This window comes from Oryctolagus cuniculus, chromosome X (genome assembly GCF_051225735.1).
Source record: "Oryctolagus cuniculus isolate XC-2025 breed Fujian yellow rabbit chromosome X, ASM5122573v1, whole genome shotgun sequence".
Taxonomy (NCBI): domain Eukaryota; kingdom Metazoa; phylum Chordata; class Mammalia; order Lagomorpha; family Leporidae; genus Oryctolagus; species Oryctolagus cuniculus.
This window is the reverse complement of record NC_142888.1, coordinates 3998363-4019836: the sequence shown is the minus strand read 5'-3', so window position 1 is coordinate 4019836 and position 21474 is coordinate 3998363. Positions and strand designations below refer to the sequence as shown.

General features: G+C 43.9%; 1 long non-coding RNA gene across 2 annotated transcripts in view; it reads left to right on the top strand.

Moving 5' to 3' along the window:
* LOC149119534 (uncharacterized) overlaps positions 1-20385 on the top strand; it is a 41700-nt gene extending 21315 nt beyond the window's left edge. The window contains exons 3-4 of one of the 2 annotated variants that reach the window (XR_016227944.1): positions 3431-3595; positions 20278-20385. This is a non-coding gene — a long non-coding RNA (uncharacterized LOC149119534). The remainder of the gene's footprint in view (positions 1-3430; positions 3596-20277) is intronic. The other variant, XR_016227943.1, reaches the window with a different exon arrangement.
* The last annotated feature ends 1089 nt before the right edge of the window (positions 20386-21474 follow it).

Genomic DNA, 21474 nt, shown 5'->3' with positions numbered 1-21474 from the left:
CTGTTGGTTGTTTCTTTTGCTGTGCAGAAGTGTTTTAGTTTTTGTCCTGAAGTAATCCTACTTGTTTATTTTCTCTTATTTTTTGGCCTGTGCTTTTGATGTTATTTTGAAAAAAATTGTTACTAATGTCAAGATTTTTCCCAATATTTTCTTCTTGGGGTTTTATGATTTCAGGTCTAATATTTAAGTCCTTCATCCATTTTGAGTCAATTTTTGGATATGGTGTGAGATAAAGGCCCCACTTCAATCTGGATATCTGATTTTGCTAATGCTGTTTATTGAAGAGACTATCTTCCCCTCATTGTGTGTTCTTGAGAATGTTGATCAAGGACCAGTTGACCATTGAAGTGTTTGTTTATTTCTGGGATCTCTATTCTGTTCCATTGAATTATACCTGTTTTTAAAATACCAGTATCATACTGTTTTGATTACTATAGTTTCATTATATATAATTAAATTTTTTAAAATTTATTTGAAGGTCACAGTTACAGAGAGATAGGGAGAGACAGAGAGAGGTCTTCCATCTGCTGGTTCATTCCCCAAAAGCCCACACTGACCAGTGCTGGGCCAGGCTGAAGCCAGGAGCCAGGAGCTTCTTTCAGGTCTCCCACATGGATAGCAAGGGACCAAACACATGGGTCATCTTCTACTGCTTTTCCCAGGCCATAGTAGAGAGCTGGATCAGAAGTGGAACAGCCGGGACATGAACTGGCGCCCATATGGGATGTCAGCACTGCAGGTGGCAGCTTTACCTGCTGCGCCACACCAGCTCCTATGATATATTTTGAAACTGGGATGTCCAGTGCTTTCCACTTTATTCTTTTTACTCAAGATTGATTTGGGTATTTGTGGTCTTTTATGGTTCCATATGAATTTATTTTTTTAAATTTCTGTAAATTATGTCAGTGGGACTTTGACATTGGATATCACCTTAGGTGGTATTGCTATTTTAACAATCTTAATTCTTCTAATTCATGAATGCAAGGTGGCTTTCAGTTTGTCTCTGTGTTATTTAATTTACTTCATCAGTGTCCTATAATTTTCAGTATATATTATTTTTGAATATTGACCTTGCATCCTACAAGCTTTCTATAATTGCTTATTAGTTCTAGGAGTTTTTGTTGATTCGTTTATGTTTTCATGGATGACTCTGTCATCTGTGAATTAAGTTTTATGCCTTCCTTTCCAACCTGTGCGCCATTTATTTCCTTTCCTTATTGTGTTAGCTGAGACTTCCCATCTATTATTATTCCTGGTCTTATTGAGAAGGTTTGATGTTCTCACCAGGAAGTATGATGCTAGCTGTAGGTATTTTGTAGATTAGATATTCCTTACTAAGTAGAGAAAGTTTCCCTCTGTTTCTAGTTTGCTGAAAGTTTTGGTCATGAATGAGTGTTAGATTCTGTTAAATGCTTTTTTTGTATATGTTGATATGATCGCATGATAAATTAATTAGTTTTCTAATGTTGATCTAGTCTTACATAGAGGGTGTGAATTCCACTGGTCAAGATGTATATTTGTTTTTGTACAGATTTGAATTTGATTTGCTCACATTTTGTTGAGGAGTTTGAGAGAGATTGGTCTGTAGTTTTCTTTCTTATAATGTCTTTATCTGGTCTTGGTATTTGGGTGATGCTAACCTCATAGAATGAGTTAGGAAGGAGTCCATCTACTTCTCTTTTCTGGAAGAGATTGGAAAGAATGGATATATTGGCCGGCGCCGCAGCTCAATAGGCTAATCCTCCGCCTGCAGTGCCGGCACCCCGGGTTCTAGTCCTGGTCAGGGCACCAGATTCTGTCCCGGCTGCTCCTCTTCCAGGCCAGCTCTCTGCTGTGGCCCGGGAGGGCAGTGGAGGATGGCCCAAGTACTTGGGCCCTGCACCTGCATGGGAGACCAGGAGGAAGCACCTGGCTCCTGGCTTCGGCTCAGCGTGGTGTGCCTGCCACAGCGGCCATTGGGTGGGTAAACCAAGGAAAAGGAAGACTTTTCTCTCTGTCTCTCACTCTCACTGTCCACTCTGCCTGTCAAAGAAAAAAAAAAGAATGGATATATTTTTTCTCTTAAATGGTTGGTAGAATTCACCAGTAAGCCCATTTGGGCCTGATACTCTCTGTTTTGGAATGTTGCTAATTATCTATTCAAGTTCTTTACCAGAGATAAGTGTATTCATACTGTCTATTTCTTCTCATGTGAGTTTTGGCAAACTGCAGGTTTGGAGGAGTTGGCCTGTCTTATCCAAGCTGTCAAATCTGTGGGCAGAGAGAGTTATTCATTACATTCCTTTATTATCCTTTTAATGTCCATGGGATTATAGTTATAGCCTCTTTTTCATTTATGATATTATTAATTTGTGTATTTTCTCTAGCTAGAGGCTTATTGAATTATTGATCTTATCTAAGAACCAGCCTTTGGTTTCGTTGATTTTTCTCTATTGATTTTCTGTTCTCTATTTCAGTGGTGTATGCTCTAATTTGTAAAATTTATTTAAAATGTTTTTATGTATATAAGGTGAACAAATTTCGTGTATTTAATATATACAGATTTCGGAGCACAGTGATACTTTCCACCCTACCTGGCTTCCCGCCCACACTCCCACCCTATGCTCTAGTTCATATTACTCATTCTGCTTGCTTTGGCTCTAGTTTACTTTGTTTTCCTAATTTCTTAATGTAGAAGTTTGGATTATGGATTTTAGAACTTTCTTCTTTTTGATATATGCATGCGATGCTATAAATTTCCCTCTAAGCACTTTTACTGCATCTGACAAATTTTTGTAAGTTGTATTTTAATTGAATTCTAAATTTTTAAAAAATTTCTCTTGAAATTTCTTTGACCTCTGTGTTTAATCTCCATGGACAAACATTCTGGAGTTGTCCAGCTATATTTATGTTAGTGATTTCTAGTTTGGTTCCATTGTGATGTGCGAGCAGACACTGTAGGAGACTGTAGGAGGATTTGTATTCTTTTTTTTTTTTTTTTTTGACAGATAGAGTTAGACAGAGAGAGAGAGAGAGAGACAGAGAGAAAGGTCTTCCTTCTGTTCGTTCACCCCCCAAATGGCCGCTATGGCTGGAACTATGCTGATCTGAAGGCAGGAGCCAGGTGCTTCTCCAGGTCTCCCATGTGGGTGCAGGGGCCCAAGCACTTGGGCCATCCTCCACTGCCCTCCCGGGCCACAGCAGAGAGCTGGACTGGAAGAGGAGCAACCGGGACTAGAACCCAGCGCCCATGTGGGATGCCGGCACCACAGCAGAGGATTAACCATGTGAGCCACGGCGCCGGCCCCGATTTGTATTCTTTTAAATTTGTTAAGGTATGGCTTGTACCCCAGAATGCATTCTGTTGTGGTGAGTGTTCTGTGTGAGCTTGAAAATAACACATACGGTGCTGCTGTTGGCTGAAGCAGTCTATTGCTGTCAATTTACCTAGGTTATTGATGGTGCTGTGGAGTTCAAGTGTGTCATTACTGATGCCCTGCCTGCTGGGTGTGTCCATTTCCGACGGAGGGGTGTTGAAGCCTTCCACTGTAACAGTGGAGTCATCCACTTCTCCCTGCAGTTCTGTCAGCTTTTGCTGCATATTCTGATGCTGCTGGTGGGTACACATTAAGAATTGTTACGTCTTTTTAGAGTATTCACTCCTTTGTCATTTTGTAATGTCCTTCTTTACTGCTGTTAGCTTTCCTTACTCTGAAGTCTGCTCTGTCTGAAATTCATGTAGCTACTCAGGCTTTCTTCTATTAATACAAGCATGATATATATTTCTCCACGCACCCTTACTTCTAGTTTGTGTAAATTGTCATATTTTTTAAAGATTTATTTATTTATTTTTTAAAAGATTTATTTATTTACTTGAAAGAGTTACAGAGAGAGAGAAAGAGAGGCAGAGAGATAGATCGATCTTCCATCCGCTGGTTCACTTCCCAATTTGCCGCAACTGCTGGAGCTGTGCCAATCTGAAGCCAGGATCCAGGAGCTTCTCCCGGGTCTCCCACGTGGGTTCAAGGGCCCAAGAACTTGGGCCATCTTCTACTGCTTTCCCAGGCCATAGCAGGGAGCTGGATTGGAAGTGGAGCAGCCGGGACTTAAACTGGCACCCATATGGGATGCCAGCACTGCAGGTGGCAGCTTTACCTGCTACGCCACAGCACCGGTCCCTAAAGATTTATTTTATTTATTTGAAAGGGAGGGATGGAGGGAGGGAGGGGGAGAGAGAGAGAGAGAGAGAGAAAGAAAGAAAGAAAATGAATATGAGAATCTTTCATCTGCTGATTCATTCCCCACATGGCCCCAACTGCTAGAGCTGGGCCAGACTGAAACCATGAAGTCCATCTGGATCTCCCACATGGGTGCAGGAGCCCAAGTACCTGGGACATCATCTGCTGCCTTCCCAGGGGTATTAGCGGGCAGCTGGCTGCCGCTAATAAGCGGAGCTTGCTCCTCTGAGCTCAGATGGGATGTCGGCCCTGCAGGTGGCAGCCCAACCTGCTGTGCCACAAGGCCGGCCCCTAATTTGTCGTAGTTAAGTGCATTTCTTATAAACAACGTTAGGAAATCATTCCAGTATGTACTGTGGTGTGGTCCAGAGGCTCAGGAGTTGGAAAGCCTGTGTTCAAGCAAGTCAGGCACCCCTTGTGTTTCCCCTGCTGTTACACGATGCTAATCAAAGCGCCTTCCGTATAGAGCTGTTTAGAGAATTGGAAGAGCTACTGTATGTGCTAGTCCAGCATTTTGTAAGCGGTGGTAGCATATTGTAGGTGCTCAAAAATGTTAGTGAATGAAATAGTAGTATTTTACAAGTCTTTTCTAGCAGCCCTACTCTTGGAAAGGTGGGCTGCCTTGAATTAGGGGTCTCCTAGTTGTCTGGCAGGAGGACATGTTGTGAGGAAACGGGTCATGTGTGCCTTGATTAGCAGATGGCACACTGAGTTACTTTATAGAACACAGCTCTTGGGCGGGAAGCTGAGGCGACTGGCACGTGGACTAAGTGCTGCTGATCAGAAAAGAATGGAGACACTCCCGGGCTTTGTGACAGGGCTCTTGTTTATGATACGTCTCATTCAGAGGAAGACTTAAGTTGGAGGCATAGTCACGACAACAGTCCTGGTCTGCTTGGTCCTAGTTCAACAGAGAAAAGACGGCCTCTAAGCCAGACAGCAGCCATGGTAGACGATGTCAGAGCTGCCTGCTTTCTGAACTGCTCAGAGTCGAGGGGCCGCCATTGGGCACAGCATTTCTTAGAGCAGAGAAAGGCGAGACAGATGAGGATTTCCTACAGTCAGAGGTGACAGCTGCTCTGGGGGACAGAGTTAAGGGACCTGGTAAAAGGGGAAACTTCCTGTGCCTCGCAATTTTGGAGGGATGTGTGTCTCCTCTGATGAAAGAGAGGGAGCAAGTGGAAGTCAACGCCCTTTAGCTGCTCAAGCAGCCCCACCTCCTGAAAATGTGAGTTCCAATCTCCAGGCCCTTTGCCACGCTCCTCCAAAAATCACACATCACATTCTGCAACAGCCACTGGCTTCTTTTGCAGACCTGCCCCTCCTGTCAATTAGCATGGATTTCAGGCGTAAAGAACAGAATGGCCCGAGGTCCCAGCCCTCAGAGTCAGGAGTGCTCAGGGTGCTCAGGATCTTAAACAGATGGGAGCACACTAAGTACTGGGCAGTGGGAGGAGTCTCTTAGCTGGGCAAGTCCTGCAGCAAGAATCTGAGTGCAAGTGCATAGGTCACTTGGGCGCTGGTCCCAGGAAACACTGGTAGAAAGATCAGGGAATGGAAGCAGGGAACAGAAGAAAGCGGATCAAAGGTGCACGTTGAGCTAGTTACTAAGATAGGCACTGGGTTGACTCTTCCGTGGGAATTCTGGGCTGTCCTCAGTGTTTTCCCGCAGCAGGGACACGAAGCTGGCCCAGGTGGTGCACAGGCGTTCATAGTAAGCAGCCCTCCCTGTGGCGGTGAACACTGAAGACCCGTGGGCAGGCCCCAGCAGCACCTGCTGAAAGGACTGTTGAGCTTATAATAAGGGCCCACGGAGAGGATGGGCGAGCAACCAAGACTTCATGGAGGAGAGCTTTCCAGGGAGGCACCAAGGCCCAGAGCATTTGGGGAAACAGCTGGCACGCGGGAGTGGCTGGGGAGGAGTGCCGTGTGTGCTGACAGCGCTGGCAAGCTGGCGGCGCCTGCTCTGGGGCCCTGTCGGCTGAGTCGCACACCACACTCCCTCTCAAGAGGCACAGCCCTGCTTGCTGTTTAGAACCATCACTCTAGTACGCTGCCCAGGGCAGGTGGCAGTCCTTCCCGTGAGAACCACCCCAGCAGTGGTAATGGGTTCCCTTCAGTCCGCAGTTTTCCCAGCATGCCCACAGGCTGCCTCATTGTGTGAGCTGGGTGGTGCCTCCTCTTCAGGGACTTGCATCACAGCCCCATGGGGTGTCTCTTCAGGCCTCTACAGTCTCCTAATCTCCGCCTCCTCCCGCTGCCCCCTGGATCCCAGGGACAGTCACTGACACCGGCTCTGTAGTGTCTCAGCGTCCCCTGCCACCTTCTTAGCCCTCGGACACGCGTGGGAACATGTTAGCTTCCAGCACCCGTTTCCCTTGGCTAACTAAGATAACTGTTGTGCTTAGTCTTCCTGCCTGGACCCTGTCCGATGCAGGGAGGAACATACAGCAAAGTATGTGACAAGTGGGCTCAGATTGGAGACCATGAGTTTGCAGTTCACATACTTGGATTTTTTCCCCCGAAGTTCTCAACAGCCAAGATGTAGGCATGGAGAAGGCAGATCGATGGTTAGCCCGAAGCAGCCTTGGGGTTTGGAGGGGAAGGAAGAGGTTTCAAAGGGCAGGTCAGTGTCAGAGGCAGTGACTTGATGATGACAACAGCAGTGGCAGCAACAACAGTAGTAGATACACAGTTTTGTGCTTACTGTGCATCAGGTGTTCACTCTTAGAAGTGCTTTGTGTGTACTACTACTGAACCTAATCCTCATGACAATCCCATGAGGTAGGGGTGTACTGTTGCTCCCCCCTTGAAGGCTGGGGGCATCAAGGCCCCAGGAGGCTAAATAAGGTGCCTAAGGTCAAATACTGAGAAAAGGGCAAAGTTGCTATGTGAACTTGGGCAGTCTGTCCGGATGGTTGGGGCTCATAATCATTACAAAGAGTGTCTGTCCTGCCTTAGGGTGCCATGATACCATGGAAACATGGTGGAAGGGCTCCGTGACAATTGAAGGCTTGGCTCTGGTTTTGGAAGTGGAGACATGTTTCCAAGAAGCCTTCACAGAAAGTCGGAGAAAGCTGGGCTTAGCTGTGAAGATAAGACCCACGAGAAAGGCCAGGAGAGAAAGCATGCACTACTGGGCACAAGTCGCCCCTGCTCTGCAGACACACATGGAAACGAGACCGAGGAGCTGAGAGTTTATCATTCTCTGAGAGCTTAATTAGGTCATTGGTGAGGACAGAATATGAAAAAAACCCTATCAGCTAAAGACCTGCGGGATTTAATTCCCTCATTCCTGCTCTTTAGTCTTAGAATAAATGGAGCCTTTTCCTAGTTACAAAAATGATGTTGAAAAATGATTGATTGTCCTAATGAGGAAAGAGAACAGCTGCCTGAACAGCAGATGTAACTTTTATAATCATTTCCTCTTCATCGGGTTTCTCCCTAACGACCCCGGCACTGACGATAATGTTTAAGGAGGAGGCTGTGTGATGGGCAGAGGCCTGGAATGATCAGGAAGCTTGGGCAAAGAGGGCAATGGTTGGCCTGAGTCCCTCATGACTGGCTACATTTCGAAGAAGCCTGAGGATAAATCAGGCAGTGAGTTTGCAGAGAAACTGAAAAAAAACCATAGCATGGGCAGCAGAGCCTGGTGTCTGGGAATGTAGGCCTTGCCAGCAAAGGCCTCACACAGACCTTTATGCTACCCTCTTCTCAGCTGTGTGACTACCGACAAGTTACTGAAATCTCTGTGCCTCAGTTTCTAACTGTGGGGCCTTTATTTCTTTATTTTTGATGCAATTTATTTTCATTTTATTTGAAAAGGAAGGAGGGTTGGAGGGGGAGAGGGAGGGAGAGAGAGAGAGAGACAGACAGACAGACAGAGACATCTATCTTCCATCTGCTGGTTCATGCCCCCAAATGCCTGTGATAGCTGAGGTTGACGCAGACTGAAGTTGGGAGCCAGCAACTCCATCTGGGTCTCCCACATGAGTGGCAGGGACCCAGGTACTTGAGCCATCACCTGCTGCCCCCCAGGACATGCATCAGCAGGAGGCTGGAATTGGAAGTGGAGCCAGGACTCAAACCCAGGCACTCCATATGGGATGCAGACATCGCAACCAGTGTCTTAACTGCTCTGCCAAACGCCCGCTCCTGGGAGAGGTTCTCAACTTCTCGCCTCACTTTCTTAATCAGTAACAGGGATACGTATTCACGGGCTGTTGAGGGGGCCTTAAAAAGTCAATGTTTGTAAAGCACTCAGAACAGCACCTAGCAGTTATCAAGTCCATTTCTGTGCTGTTTAAATAGCATAAAAGACCTGCTCTTGGCAAAACTGCATCAGTCAAGGCTTCCTGCCCACTGCAGAAGTGTGATTCAGCAAAATTTGTTCCCAGTGCCCTCAAGGTTCCTGAATGCCCTCCTACTTCTCAGCTCAGGGGCATGGGGACCCCCATCCCCTTCACGGTGCCGCCACAGTTCTCTCATTTTGCACGAATATTACACAGCAATCTCAGAATCTCGGGGGGAGGGCTCACAGGGCAGTCCATGGTGGAACGGAGGTGGCTGACAGCCTTCCTTGCCTTCCTTGCTGGGCTTTACATCAAGGGCTCAGGTGGCATTTCAGGCACTGGCCAGAAGTGGTGGACTCCTAGTGCCACTTGGTGCCCACTTAGGAGAGCAGCTTTTTGTAGGCCCTCCTGGGGTCCCTCACTGTGGCTCAGAAATACCAAGCTTGTGGTACTTCCCCAGCTGGGACCACAGACCTACACCTCCACTCTTCTTCAGCAATTGCACCCCCAAAGCTGTTGTCAGTGGAGCTGGTGAGTTTAGCCATGGTTGGGTCAGAACCTGTTGGGCCGGAACTCCTTTTTGATATTCCTGTCTGTATATCAGGGCAGTTACCTAAATTTGGGCTGGGTTCAAGTAGATGTGATTATCCTGAATGTTAAAGAGTGAAAGTTTCTTTCATTTCCAAAGAAAAATTTTAGCCTCGTGGTATCTGTGCCTTGCAAGTGGGGAAAGTCAAGTTTGGCTGTGTGAACTAGAAAACTTAAAGTGGCCTCAAAAAATATGGGCACTTTATTGCCCTAAGTAAAGGAAGAGCCCAGTAGGAGGGCAGTGATCAAGACTTTGCCTACTTTCTTCTTTTCTCTTGAGGCTCTCCACTGCCTCCCAGGCTGGTAGATGGCGCTGCAGCACACTGCGGGGCTCAGATCCATACCCTCAACACTCAGGGAGCGCAGGAACCATCCGTCTCGTACCTCTGTTTTTTAAAGTTTTGTTTGACTTTTGACTGATGAATACTACTGTATATTCGTAGGGGTACAATGTGAGATTTTAATTCATGTAGACATTGTAGAATGATCCAAACAGGTTGATTACCAAATCCATTACCTCATATGCTTATCATTTCTTTGTGAGAATGTTTAACATCCACTGTTTCAGCTATTTTGAAACATACAACACAATATCATTTACGAGTCACCTTGCTGTGTAATAGGGCACCAGAGTGAATGCCTCCTCGCTGTCGCTTTGTACCCGCCGACCAACGTCTCTGCTTTCCCTGTCCACCCCCTCCACAGCCTCTGCCAACCACCATTCAACTTTCAACTTCTGTGAGTTCGACTGTTTGTTAGACTCCACCTCTAAGTGATGATATGTGGTGTTTGTCTTTTTGCATTGGCTTATTTCACTTAGCACAATGTCCTCTAGGTTGGCCTATGTTATTTCAAATGACAAAATTTCTTGATTTATTTTTCTGAATAACATTCCATTGTATATACCCCATTTTAAAAAAATCTATGCAGCCATTGATGGGCACTTCTTGCTGTTTCTGTATCTTGGCTATTGTGCATATGCTGCAATGAATATGGGAGTATAGACATCTATTTGATACACTGATTTCAAGTATTTTGGATATATACCTGGAAGAAGGATTCTGGATTATATGAAAATTCTATTTTTAGCTTTTTAAGGAAACTCAATTTTGCTTTCCAAAATGACTGTATTAATTTCTAATACAAACAGTGTATTGGCGACCCCTTTCTGCACAGTCTTCTCAATACTTTTTGTTGCTCTTTTTGATAACAGCCATCCTAAGGTGAAGTGGCAGCTCATTATGGTTTTGATTTGTATTTATTTCTCTGATGATTGGAAATGCTGAGAATTTTTTTTCATATAATCTGTTGGATGTTCGTATGTCATTTTACGATAAATGTCTATTCATGCCCTTTGCCCATTAAAAAAGAGGCCTGTTTGTTTTCTGTTTGTTAAATATCTTAAGTTCCTCATGTATTTTGGATACTAACCCCTTCTGGGATGTATGGCTTGCAAATATTTTCTCTCATCCTGTAGGTTGTCTCTTTACTTTGTTCATTGTTTCCTTTGCTGTGCAGAAACTTTTTAGTTTGATGTAACCCCATTTGTCTATTTTTCCTGTTGTCACCTGTGCTTTGGGGTTGCATCCAAGAAATCAACACCCACACCAATGTTGTAAAGCATTCTCCCCAGTTCTTCCAATAGTTTTATGGTTTGGGGTAGCTAAGCTTTGTTACATAGCATAATACAAGCGGGCCAGTAACCCTCAATGGACACTGCACAGATTTCTCTTTAGATTCAAGAAGAGCCTTCTCTTCCTTTTCTTTCTAAATAATTGGGAGTGAAATGGCTGCTTTGTAAGGCCTTGCCTACCGTACTCCCTGTTAACTTTCACTACTTCATTGTGTAGGCAGCTATCAGCTAAATAGGTTGCCCAAGGAATCTCACCTGAGTTCCTGAAAAACTTCAGACTTCCAAGTAGTGCCACAGGCAATGAGCATGGGAAACAATGATCTGGGAAGTTGCCGGAGTAACAAAGTGGGAAGGGCAAATAATGAAGGTAGAATTTCTCTCTGGTGATATGGTGGCGCTCAAAAGGATGTGAACATTTCATTTACTTTTTTCCTGATTATAAAAGTAAGAATTTTTAATCATAGAAACATGGGGGAAAACACTAAAAAGAATAAACAGAAGAGAAACTACCTATAATTTCTTTATTTTAAGATTTTATTTATTTAAGAGGTAGAATTACAGACAGTGAGAGAGAGACAGAGAGAAAGGTCTTCCTTCTGTTGGTTTACTCCCCAAATGGCTGCAACGGCCGGAGCTGCACCAATTGGAAGCCAGGAGCCAGGTGCTTCTTCCCGGTCTCCCATGTGGGTACAGGGGCCCAAGGACTTGGGCCATTTTCTACTGCTTTGTCAGGCCATGGCAGAGAGTGGGATTGGAAGTGGAGCAGCCGGGACTCGAACTGGCGCCCATATAGGATGCTGGCGCTGGCCCCTACCTATAATTTCACTAGACTGCAACTCACGTTTCTTCATTGCTTTCCTCCATGCATTTCACTGTGTAATTAGGGTGTGAAATATACAGTTTTATATCCTGCCTTTCCAGTTATGTTCTGAGCATTTACTCATGTGGTTAAATATTTCCACAAATGCTTATTAAATAAATGTGTCCCTCTTTATTTGTTCACAATGGACAGAGCTTAGAGGATAATCCTCTTGCATTCATCATTATACAATTTTCTGATAACCTCCTTAGTACAACTCCTAGAAGTAAAATTATTAGGTCAACTTTATGATTTTCTAAGGCTGTTGATCCATATTGCCAAATTGTCTTTCTATTAGTCTTACCAATTTATAGTGTTTGAAAAAGGCAATGAGACTGTTCATGTCACCACATCTGTCAAAACACAGTGGTATAATTTCCAAATAGTGTTACCAATTTGAAAGGTTAAAAATAGTATCTTATTTTAATTTGCATTCCTTTATTAGTTGGAAGTTGAACATGCTGTCATACATTAACCATTTGCATTTCTTCTTTTGTGTAATGTCTTTCATATCCTGCAAATACTTTTTCCATTAGGATTGCATCTTGTAAAAGGACCTGATTTTTAAAATTTCTAGAGAAATAATATTACATAGAGTCTGAGGACTTCCCTGGCTGATCATTTGCCTTTTAATTTTATTTATGGTGTTTTGTTGGATGATCATTTTGATGTCTTTCTCTGCATTTACACTTAGAAGTTCCTTACCATGTCAACATGATTTAAACATTTGTTTAAATTCATGCTTCTCTCTTAATTGTTAGGTTACCAAGAGCTTATTTTGTGGTATGTGAGGTAAGATTCTAGTTTGGTTTTGGTTTTTTTTCTGGTTTGGTCAACTAGTTTCTTTGAAAGGGTTTATTTAGTGGCCCTTTATTTGACCACTTATTAGTATGTTACATACCACATTCTTATATGTATGTGTCATTATTCGGTTCACTATAGCTTCAGGTAGGCTACATTTAGAATAAGTAAGGGCTCATTCCTTTTATTGTTCCAAGAGTTGACAAGGACTCCCCCAACTATACTGGCCTCCATGTTCTTCTCTATAGCAATAGAAGCAGAGAGTTGGAGTCTGCCAGCAATGAGAAGGCACCTGCAGTTCTCTCTGAGGAGGGGCGGAAGCTGGGCTGGTTCTTTGGATTGGTGAATTCTTGAGTGCTTAGGCAATGTAGCTGTGGCTGTTACTACAGAAAGGGGATGTACATTTCACTAAATTGGAACAGGAGGGGTATTCATTATTTTAAGACAACAAAGCCTAATTTGAACACCTCATAAAAAGTGGCATCTTCTTTATTATTTATATAAAGGGAACCAATTTCGTGTATTTCATATATACAGGTTTTTTTTTTATTTATTTATTTGACAGGTAGAGTTAGACAGTGAGAGAGAGACAGAGAGAAAGGTCTTCCTTCCATTGGTTCATGCCCCAAATGGCCGCTACGGCTGGCGCCGCACCGATCTGAAGCCAGGAGCCAGGTGCTTCCTCCTGGTCTCCCATGCGGGTGCAGGCACCCAATCACCTGGGCCATCCTCCACTGCCTTTCCGGGCCACAGCAGAGAGCTGGACTGGAAGAGGAGCAGCCAGGACTAGAACCCGGCGCCCATATGGGATGCCGGCGCCGCAGGCGGGGGATTAGCCAAGTGAGCCATGGTGCCGGCCCTCATATATACAGTTTTATGAACATAATCATACTTCCCTTCCTCCTTCTAACCCTTGCTCTCACCTTACCACCTCCTTCCTTCTTTTTCTTTCTTTTTTTTTTTTTTTTTTTTGGACAGGCAGAGTGGACAGTGAGAGAGAGAGAGAGAGAGAGAAAGGTCTTCCTTTGCTGTTGGTTCACCCTCCAATGGCCGCTGCGGCCGGCGCACCGTGCTGATCCGAAGGCAAGAGCCAGGTGCTTCTCCTGGTCTCCCATGCGGGTGCAGGGCCCAAGCACTTGGGCCATCCTCCACTGCACTCCCGGGCCACAGCAGAGAGCTGGCCTGGAAGAGGGGCAACCGGGACAGAATCCAGCGCCCCGACCGGGACTAGAACCCGGTGTGCCAGTGCTGCAAGGCAGAGGATTAGCCTGTTGAGCCGCGGCACTGGCCCTTATTTTTCTTTTAATTTTTGTGATGACATACTTCCAAATTACTTTGTAATCACAGGCTTAATCCTCCACTAAATAAAAAAGTCAACCAACCAGTAGTAAGTAGAGAAACTACTGTTCCTCAGAAATATAGACAAAGGGCTATAAAAAACAAATCTCAAGATGTCAATTTCACTCATACACATTACATTTTTTGTACTCTGTGTACTAGTTACTACAAATCAGGCAAAATGTATCTATCTTTGGGCCTGGCTTATTTCACTAAGCATCATGGTACAGTTGCATCCATTTTCTTGCAAAAGACAGGATTTTAATCCTTTTTATGGCTAAGTAGTATTCCATCATGTATATAAACCACATTTTCTTTATCTAGTCAGCAGTTGATGGACATCTGAGTTTTCCATATCTTGGCTATTGTGAGTTGAACTGCTATAAACTTAGGGGTCGAGATAACTCTTTAATATGCTGCTTTCATTTTCTTTGAGTAAATTCGCAGGAGTGAGATGGCTGGGTCATATGGTAGGTCTGTTTTCAGCTTTCTGAGGAATTTCCATCTTGTCTTCCATTATGGTTGCACAAGTTTACATTCCCACTAACAACACATTAGAGAACCTCTGTCTCCACATCCTTGCCAGTATTATTTTTTGATTTTTGGCTGAGAGCCATTCTAACCGGGGTGAGGTAAAACCTCATTGTGGTTTTTATTTGCGTTTCCCTGATTGCTAATGATCCTGAGCATCTTTTCATGTGTCTGTGCCATTTGGATTTCATCCACTGAAAAATGACTGTTCATATCTTTAACCCATTTTTTAAAAGATATAATTTATTTATTTGAAAGGCAGAGTTGTATATAGAGGAGAGAGAGAGAGAGACAGGTCTTCTATCCTATGGTTTACTCCCTAAATGTCTGCAATGGCAGGGGCTGGGCCGGACCAAAGCCAGGAGCCAAGAACCAGGTCTCCCACATGGGTACAGGGTCAAAGCACTTGGGACATCTTCCACTGCTTTTCCCGGGCACATTAGCAGGGATCTAGATCAGAGGTGGAACAACCAGGACTTGAACAGTGCCCATATGGGATGCTGGTGCTGTAGGCAGCAGCTCAACTCACTATGCTGCAATGCCAGCTTCCAGCCCATTTCTTAACCGGATTGTTTGTTTTGTTGTTGAGTTTCTTGAGCTCCTTATATATTCTAGATATTAATCCTTTATCAGATGTATAGTTTGCAAATATTTTCTTCCATTTTGTCAGTTGTATCTTTATTGAGTCTTTCCTTTGCTGTGCAGAAGGTTCTTAGCTTGATATAATCCCATTTGTCTATTTTGCTTTTATTGCCTGTGCTTCTGGGGTCTTATACATGAAGTCTTTGCCTAGGCCAATGTCTTGCAGTGTTTCCCCTATGTTTTCTTCTAGTAATTTGACGGTTTCAGGCCTTAGGTTTGGATTCTTGATCCACTGTGAATTGATTTTTGTATAGGGTGTGAGGTAGGGGTCTTGTTTCATTCTTCTGCATGCAATTTTCCCAGCACCAAGTGTTAAAGAGACTGTCCTTTCTCCAGGGAGTGATTTCAGCTTGTTTGTCAAGTATTACTGGGTTATAGATATGTGGATTAATTTCTGGAGTCTTTAATCTATTCCTGTGGTTCACATGTCTATTTTTGTGCCAGTACCAGATTGTTTTGATCATAACTACCCTGTAATATGTCTTGAAATCTGATATTGTGATGCTTCCAGCTTTGTTTTTATTGTTTAAGGTTTCTTTAGCTATTTGGGGCCTCTCATGTTTCCATATGAATTGTAGGGTCCTTTTTTTCTGGATCTGAGAAGAATATCCTTGGTATTTTGGTTGGCAGTTGAATCTGCAATTTGCTTTACATGGGCATTTTGATAATATTAATTCTCCTAAACTGTGAACATGGAAGATTTTTTCCATTTTTTGGTGTCTTCTATTTTTTCCTTCAGAGCATAACCCTTGTTACAGAATCTTTAGTGTTACTGAACAATTAAAGGAGGTGATTTGAGAGATATGTGACTGTAATATTAGATTTTTTTATTTGACAGATAGACTTATAGACAGAGAGAGAGAAAGAAAGACAGAGAAAGGTCTTCCTTCTGTTGGTTCATTCCCCAAATGGCCGCAACGGCCAGCACTGTGCTGATCTGAAGCCAGGAGCCAGGTGCTTCCTCCTGGTCTCCTATGCAGGTGCAGGGGCCCAAGCACCTGGGCCATCCTCCACTGCCTTCCTGGGGCACAGCATAGAGCTGGACTGGAAGAGGAGCAGCTGGGACTAGAACCCCGTGCCCATATGGGATGCCGGCACTGCAGACAGAGGATTAACCAAGTGAGCCGCAGCGCCAGCCCTTGTAATATTAGGTTTTTAATGTAGATGATTCAGAATTATTTTGGAAGCAAGTACTGTTTGAAACATTTATCAGGGCCGGTGCTGTGGCGTACTGGGTAAAGCCACAATCTGTAGTGTCGGCATCCCATACTGGCTCTGGTTTGAGTTTTGGCTGCTCCACTTCTGATTCAGCTCTCCGCTATGGCCTGGGAAAGCAGTAGAAGATGGCCCAAGTCCTTGGGCCCCTGCACCCACATGGGAGACCCAGAAGATGCTCTTGGTACTTGGCTTCAGCTCAGCTCAGCTCTGGCTGTTGTGGCCATTTAGGGAGTGAACCTGCAGTTGGAAGACCTCTCTCTCTGCCTGTGCCACTCTGTAACTCTGTCTTTCAAATAAATAAATAAATATTAGAGAGAGAGAAACACTTATTGGATCAGTTAAGGAGATTCTAGTTGTTGTACCAAGTGTGCACCAAATTTTAGTGGCTTAATCCGATAGAGTATTGCTTGCTCTTGTAACTGTGCAGTGGAAGTTTTTGGTCAGCAGAGAGTGTCCTCTGCTGTCCTGTAGTGCCTCTGCCAGCAGCCAAGAGCCAAGGAGGTGAAAAAGGTTTATCTGCTTCCTAATCACCATGGCTTAGAAAGGGTGCACCATCACTCCTGCTCACCATCCTTTGCCAAAATCCAGCCACAGCACTCAACCTAGGTGCTAGAAATGTGGTACCTGGCTGAGAAGCCATTTCTCAGCAATAATTCTATTGTATCAATGTAAGGATGTATGAATCTTACTGTACAACTAGTTGTCTCTGTCACATTTCCTACTTCAAAAAAAGTTCAGTTTATAATTCATGGAGTTGACGAGATGCTGACATAAGACAGTTTTCACCTTGTCATCTGTCGTGTGAGCGGCTGTCCTGTGCATTGTGAGATGTTGAGCAGCATCCCTGATGGCTACCCACTGGATGCCAGGGGCACCCCCTCCCCACACGTGTTACTGTTTTCTGTTCATTGCTCTTATTCCTTGTTTCATTTTTTGTCTTCCATGCTTTTTTTAATCTTCTCTGATTTTAATTGAGCATCTCATATGAGTCCATTTTTTCTCTTCTTTTAGCATAGAAATTATATTTGTTTTAAAATATTTTTTAGCCTTAGAGTTTGCAACATTCATTTATGACTAGTCGAAGTCCACATTCAAATAACATTGTACTGCTTCACAGATAGTATGAGTACTTAGAACATAATGTACCCAATTCCTTTTTCCCATTCCTTATTGTCTTTCATTTTACTTATCGTCTTATTGTCTTTCATTTTACTTATCGATAAGCTATAATCACTGAATATATAATCATTGAACATATTTTGGATGTTATCCATTAGATCAATTAAGAATAGTAAGAAAAGATTTTATTTTAGCTTAATTTCTTCTCTAATGCTGGTTCTTTATGTATATCTTTCTTTTGTTGTTTTCCTCCCTCTGAAGGATTTCTTTTCTTTTCTTTCTTTCTTTCTTTCTTTCTTTCTTTCTTTCTTTCTTTCTTTCTTTCTTTGGACAGGCAGAGTTAGAGAGAGAGAGACAGAGAGAAAGGTCTTCTTTTTCCATTGGTTCACCCCCCAAATCACTGCTACAGCCGGCACGCAGTGCTGATCCGAAGCCAGGAGCCAGGTGCTTCCTCCTGGTCTCCCATGCGAGTGCAGGACCCAAGCACTTGGGCCATCTTCCACTGCACTCCCGGGCCACAGCAGAGAGCTGGCCTGGAAGAGGAGCAACCGGGACAGAATCCGGCACCCCAACCGGGACTAGAACCCGGGGTGCCGGCGCTGCAGGTGGAGGATTAGCCAAGTGAGCCGCGGCGCCGGCCTGAGGGATTTCTTTTAAGAATTTCTCGTGAGGTAGGTCTATAGGTGACAAAGTGTCTCAATCTGTCTGAAAAAGTATTTCTCCTTCATCTTTAAAAAAGACTTATTTTATTTGAAAGGGCAGAGTTGGAGAGAAAGAGACAGAGGCAGAGGCAGGGACAGAGAGAGCTCTTCTATCTGTTTTACTCCCAAATGGCTGTAATGGTTGGAGCTGGACCAGGCTGTAGCCAGGAGCCAGGAACTCACTCCAGGTCTTCCACATGGGTAGTAGGGTCCCAAATACTTGCGCCATCATCTGCTGCCTCCCAGGGTGCACATTAGCAGGAAACTAGACTTGAAAGTGGAGTGAGGACTTGAATGCAGGTGTCCTGGTATGGGTTGTGGGTGTCCCCAAGAATCATTTCAACCTCGTGCCAAATGCCTGCCCCTTGATTGCTTTTCATATAGGTTCAAGAATGAGATTAAGGGACTCGCTCAGCCACATGCAGATAATAAACCAACTCTCCCACATGGCAGATACTAGATGGAGGCCAAACATCCAGATGGCTAATCCTTCCCATTAATTAGAATAAAAGTCCTGTGGAATGTGAAGGGTTAGAGGACACTGGATTAAATTAATCCATGATTTTTTTTCTGATACTACTTAAGAGAATTTGAAATTGCTGCCTTTAAAAAAATACAAGCTGCATTGTACTATTTACATATTTTATGTGGGAAGTGGCAGGTTTTAATTTTAACTGTGCACCACCTTCTCAATTGTTCCCTGAACAGAGTAGAAACTTAGAGAAAATTACATGGGGGAAAAAACTCTGATAATAAAACCGAGGACTGAAATGAGTTGAAAGTTCAAACAAAGTGCATTCCATGGCTGGCACATTCTGTAATCCATGCACATTTGATCAGGAAAACTATATGGTCTTTTATAGTACTTCTGACTGCCTGGGTAGACTCAAAGCAAGGAACATTCATTCTTGAAGAACAAACAAGCGGACTCGTGATATGTACAAAGCAATAGCTTTAGGGTTGTAAGAATTTTTTCCCCATCTGATTTAAAATTCATTATGGAAAAAAAAAGGATGGTTTTGTGCTGTGGCTTTTCTTGGTTTTGTGCTTTGGAATAGAATCTATCTTTTATTTAAATCATGTGAAGGAATGTTAAATGACAAATGGCAGATAGATTTAAATCCTCAACCACAAAGTAGCCTGGGAGGAAGGATATCCTTTTTCCTTCTTGTTGGTCAAATTTCTCAGTGTGCAGCTTCATAAACTGATTTGCTTGACTTGAGGCTGAGAGCACACTCTTCCAACACCTGCCTCATGGCTTTAGGGATCACACTTACAGACATTCACCTTCTTCTTCCATTAGGCTCTTTGCCTTCCATCTCCAGGTATCATGTTGGTCAAAATAGGATAGGCTGTACTGCAATAACCAGTAACCCTCAATTTCTCAGTGATGTAAACAGCAAAGGTTTGGTTTTTAATGTATGTGTGTGAGCTCCCCTTAATGGTTCCAATCTAACATTCACTCAAGGCCAGCTGGGTCATTTTCCTCTTGCAACCCATTGTCTTTGATTTCTCTGTAGATAAGGGAGGATGGTGAACTCAGCACTATACCTAATTGCCTCAGGCCGGAAGCAACTACTGCTCACATTCCCCTTTGTGAGAACTAAGTCACATGCAGCCTGCTTAACTGCAAGGGAATCTGGGAAATGTAGTCTTCTTTTGTGCCTAAGCAGAAGAAATGATATGGTCAAATTAAAGTGTTTCTCTGTCATGATTACGTTCTGTTGAGAGCAAAGATGTGGGATTCCTGAGAGCAGAGCAATTCCAGGGTGATTCAGTTTGTCTTTGAGAAAGAAGTGTGTGTGGGTAGCACGTTGGTCTGTATGTTGTAAACACATGGAGGGCATAGGGGGTTGGCAAATGGGAAAAGGAATTCCAAAGGATGATCTTGGAACAACAACAACAACAACAACAAAATGCCAAAAGGGAGCGCAACAACAGTGGGTCTCTCTCACCCTCCACTCATGTGAGGATAAGTTAAAAAAAAAAGTTGCTATACAAGTATCCCAGGGAAGCCAGCATATATGAGGGTATTTCAAAAAAATTTCCCAGAAAATGTGATTAAAGGCTTAGTTATTTAAATTTCTTGGTGCAAAAAATTGAAGTTCATGCATAAGAATGGTTTTTTTAAAAGTTTATGGGAAATGTATGCTATGAAAAAACTATGCATGGATTCCAATTTTTACACCAACATAAACTTATCTTTTAATTCTGGGTTTTGGGCACCACAGGGAATTTCTGTCTGTATTCTTTGGTTGTGGTTGCAATGCTTGTGATAAAAGCATGAGCAAAAATTCTAACAGCCGTATCTGTCTCCTGTTTCTGATGTTCCCCACAGTGCTGGGGGAAGAACACCTTGGCCAAAGTGATACCACGTGGAAGCAGGGCTCTGTGAAACAAGGACACGTGCACTATGATGGGAGAAGACATTTGTCCAATTCATTTCAGTGAATGAGTACATTTTCTTCCCAGTTAATTTTAGTGTGAAAGCTGCCCTTCTCTCTATGAGTCTTGCTTTTGCTTTCAAAATGGTTGGTCATCCCCTGCTATGAGCTTCAAGGTATTATTTTGGACGGTGTAAGTGAGATATCCTCTCTGCATTTTGCCTCCGACAATCCTCGGTATGATGTGATGTCCCTGAATGAGCAGACGAGAGTCACCTAGAAGGAGGTACAGAAAAGCATAGTCCCAGGGTGCTCATTTTCCAGTGCTACTTCCATAGCCTGCTGCCTGGTGTTCACGTTTACCTTGCATAGTAGTTGTACATAACAATTGCTGATGTTCCTGGTACCTTAGTGATGGAGTATTTTAAGAAATTGAAAAAAATTCACTTTATTTGAGAGGCATGGAGAGAGGGAGGGCATGACAGAGAGAATGAATAAATGAATGTGAGAACAGGAGTATCTCCTGCCTGCTAGTTCACTCTGCAGATGCCTGCAACAGCCAGGGCTGGGCTACGGTAAGCTGGGAGTTGGAAACTCCATCCAGTTCTCCCATATGAGTGGGAGTGTCATCTCTACTGCTTCTCGGACTGTGCATTAGTAGAAAGTTGGAATTGGGAGCAGGGCAGGGACTTGAACCTGGGTGTGGACTGTGGGCATCCTGCCCGGCGTAACTGCTAGACTAAACCCCACCCTTGTGACGGACTCTTGTGCAGAGCACCCAGGCTCAGTCTGGGCCCCCGAGGCTGGTGTATGTGGTCACATGGGTGCAGGACTGAAGAGTTTGTAAGACTTGTGCTAAAAATTCCCTTTATTATTTGTTAAAAACTTGTTTATTTATTTGAAGGAGTTACAGAGAAACAGGGAGAGACAGAGAGACAGATCTTCCATCCGCTGGTTCACTCCCTAAATGGCTGCAGTGGCTGGGGCTGGGCCAATCCCAAGCCAGGAGCCAGGAGCTTCTTCCGGGTCTCCCGTGTGGGTGCAGGGACCCAAGGACTTCGGTCATCTTCTACTGCTTTCCCAGGCCACAACAGAGAGCTGGATCGGAAGAGGAGCAGCAAAGACTCTAAAACATTCCCTTTCTGATCAAG